At 43.2% G+C, this 3255-nt stretch overlaps 1 protein-coding gene across 2 annotated transcripts in view; it reads right to left on the bottom strand.

The window, feature by feature from the left end:
- Window positions 1-1956, bottom strand: part of mef2cb (myocyte enhancer factor 2cb) — a 91891-nt gene extending 89935 nt beyond the window's left edge. For both annotated transcript variants that reach the window (XM_048244138.1, XM_048244142.1), the window contains exon 1: window positions 1719-1956. The gene's annotated coding sequence lies outside the window, so the exon portion shown is untranslated. The remainder of the gene's footprint in view (window positions 1-1718) is intronic.
- Window positions 1957-3255: the final 1299 nt, after the last annotated feature.

Genomic DNA, 3255 nt, shown 5'->3' with positions numbered 1-3255 from the left:
GTCAGAAAGAGGAGCAGAAGCCTCCAGAGGGGGCCCATGACAGCACTTCAGAGAGCTGGGGTCGGGGAGAGGGGGCTGAGTTGGGGGGATAGGGGAGGATGGGGACAGTGGGTGGAGGGGTGTAGTAGTGGTGGGTGGTGTGGTGGTTGTAGAGGTGGGGGTAGAATGGCAAATAGAGACAGGGGCACAGGCAAGCAGGGCAATAAGAGCAAGTAGGATACTCTTCATTGGAGTGTTGACGTGAATGAAATTTATCTTCATGGTATTCCATGGAAAGCTTTTTATTTTACTTTTGTGTGTGTGTGTGTGTGTGTGTGTGTGTGTGTGTGTGTGTGTGTGTGTGTGTGTGTGTGTGTGTGTGTGTGTGTGTGTGTGTGTGTGTGTGTGTGTGTGTGTGTGTGGCAGGGGGGCTATTATAAAAAAGGGTGAGGTGTATATAAATGTTAATAAAATTAAGGGTCTGTTTATCTAGTTTGATACTGAACAATGTGTCAGCAGGAGTTGGATTACCACTGAAATTTCATGAAAAGATAAGGAATCCCGAGTGACTCAATTCTGGGTGAATCATATTGCTCGTAGCTCCACAAAATAAACACTGATTATCTCAGAGTAAGACGTGATTTATCTAACTACTTACTTTTGTGTCACAGCATTTTCCTCACGAGTCGACTGAGGACAAGTTGACTGGGGCCAGTTTCACCCCTACCTCTGGCATTTCCTTTTTTTTTTAAAATCAATTTGATATCAAATCTCCGCCTGGCTTAATGCGAATTTCCTTTTTTTGTTTTACAGTGTTTGCCAGGCATGTCAAACGGGGCCCGGGGTCTGGGTGACACAAATTGCTATTGAATCTTCCACGGCCGTTCAGCCTGCTGCCTCGGGAGGTAAGTCATTTCTAACGCAAACAACATGTTGGAGCCCCGTTGTTCTCACCCACATATCACTTCACTTTCAACAAGCAGGTGTTCAGAGCAATTCACTGCACAAGAACAACTAACCCACCATGGCTGCTAAGGAAAAAAATAAATGCCTACAGTTCATACTGCTAGTTCTTAAATTGTTTTTGTTTCATATGAACGAACAAATTGAATGAATGAGCTGAAATCAACTAGCATAAATGTCTCATCTACAGTATGACCACTCTACAGTGGACATTTGTGTCTGAAAAAACTTTTGTTATCTTTAACTTCTGAGTTTGCAAGGATCTTTTTTTATAAATAAGAGGACTGAACTACTTGTCTGTTGTTTAGAAAGTTCCATATACCAGTGATACTCTTCACATTGGAGGCCTACTACACTATGGACAGTGCAAAACATCAAGGACAAAAATCCAAATTCTGAATAGGACCAGGGGCATGAGAGGAGGGATAAGGATAAAGTAGAGTAGTAGAAGAATAAAGAAAGATATTTTCCCCGCTAATTCTCAAAATTAACTCTTTTTTTTACTTCAATTGGACATTTAAAACCCTTTCCTTTCTGGCCTTCTAATTTGCATTATTCCCCTCTCAGGGCTACCTGTGGCTGATCCGCCATAACTAACACATCCCTGTCCAGCTCGCCACAGGGCACAGTGCATCTGTTGTGTACATCATCACACACATCGCTTAGTCATTGGATTTTAGATTTTGTTTCCACCGACAAAAATCCCCCCGTCCCGACCACAACATCCACCCCAGCTCATCATCAGTGTGAGGGAGAAAGGAAGGGACCCAACTCACCCACACAGTTCCTCTGTTTCCCCAGGATGATCCACCCTGCAGTTCTAGTGGCCCAGCCTCTTGAAACAATCACAGGTTCAAACCAAAAGCACGGCAGAAAAGAGTGAAAAAGGAAAGAAAAAAAACTTTATCAAACAATTAAAAGAAAAACCAAACGAAAAAAAGAAGGCTGAAAAAAAAAAAGTTTAAAGAGATGACCTGCATGGAAGTGAAGCCAGACCAGCTGGCTTTGAATAGAAACACCCCCGGTCTGAGTTGTATGTTACCCCAACCCTGTCTCTACACTGGCTCTCAGCCCCTTCATAGCCCCCACCCCCATCAGCACCACCACAAAAAAATGACCTGTAAGACTCTGGGGAGAGTGAGAGCCAACTCCCTCCCCACCTGTCTCTGCCACTCACGGGTATATTTAGCCCCTCGGAGGTATCAGTGACATCCAGACCTTTGTGCACGCTGGCATAAGCACCCCGGGATTACAGGCTCTCTAAGAACGCTGCCACGCTGCCTGGCATCTACAGACTACCCCCGCCACCCACCAGAACCCCGCACCTACACACACACTCTCTCTGTCTCTCTCTCTCTCACACACACACACACACACACACACACACACACACACACACACACACACACACACACACACACACACACACACACACACACACACACACAGACACACACAGAGAGAAACAGAGTTCTCTTTCTCTCACACACACACACACACACACACACAGAGAAAGAGAGTTCTCTCTCTCTCTCTCTCTCACTCTCTCTCTCTGCCACCATCCAAAGCATAAAAGGTGGTGTAGACCATTTAGAGAACACCAGTGCTGTATACATAAAAACAACACATGTGTACCTTGCTGTAATAAGACAGTCAGGTATGTCAGGCACCTGTCACAACTGGGACCCTGTCGTTTTTACACAACTGACACTTGGAGCGAATTTGCATAGAGGCTTGACAAAGTGACAAATGAAATTAACACAATGCGCTACACAAATCTTTATTAAAATACACGCACCAAGAGGCATATTAGGCAATAAATCATGTACTGTCTGTCTTCAATCATGTTAACCAAAACATTGGGAGGTAAGTCCTTCAACAGAAAACTTTCAGAAAGGAAAAAAATGCTGTTACAGTAAACAAAGTGGACTTCTTGTTTGTCTCAGAAAGGTGTCAATCTTATTGGGCTTTACAGTAAATTGGCAAATTTATTTTGGGACACTTAATGCACATGTTCGAACTAAAGTGATACAACATAAGAAAAGTGATATCGACAGGTTTTATTCGTTTATCTTTACACAACGAAACTCACCTCATTTACACCATCTATTTGCAGACATGTGATATTTATTTTGCCAAAGCAAACAGATACAACCATAAAGGGTATTAGTGATCACATCATAGATAGCACCATTTTTTTCACTAAACTAGAAGTGGAAAACCTTTTCATTAAATCACAAAGTAGAGCTGAATCCATCTCTCTTTGAGTGACAGCATTTGTATTGACCCTGTAATAATGTTTGCGACTTCAGA

This window comes from Alosa alosa, chromosome 5 (genome assembly GCF_017589495.1).
Source record: "Alosa alosa isolate M-15738 ecotype Scorff River chromosome 5, AALO_Geno_1.1, whole genome shotgun sequence".
Classification (NCBI taxonomy): Eukaryota; Metazoa; Chordata; class Actinopteri; order Clupeiformes; family Clupeidae; genus Alosa; species Alosa alosa.
Note: the sequence above shows the minus strand (reverse complement) of the source record. Positions and strands in the feature narration are given on the sequence as shown.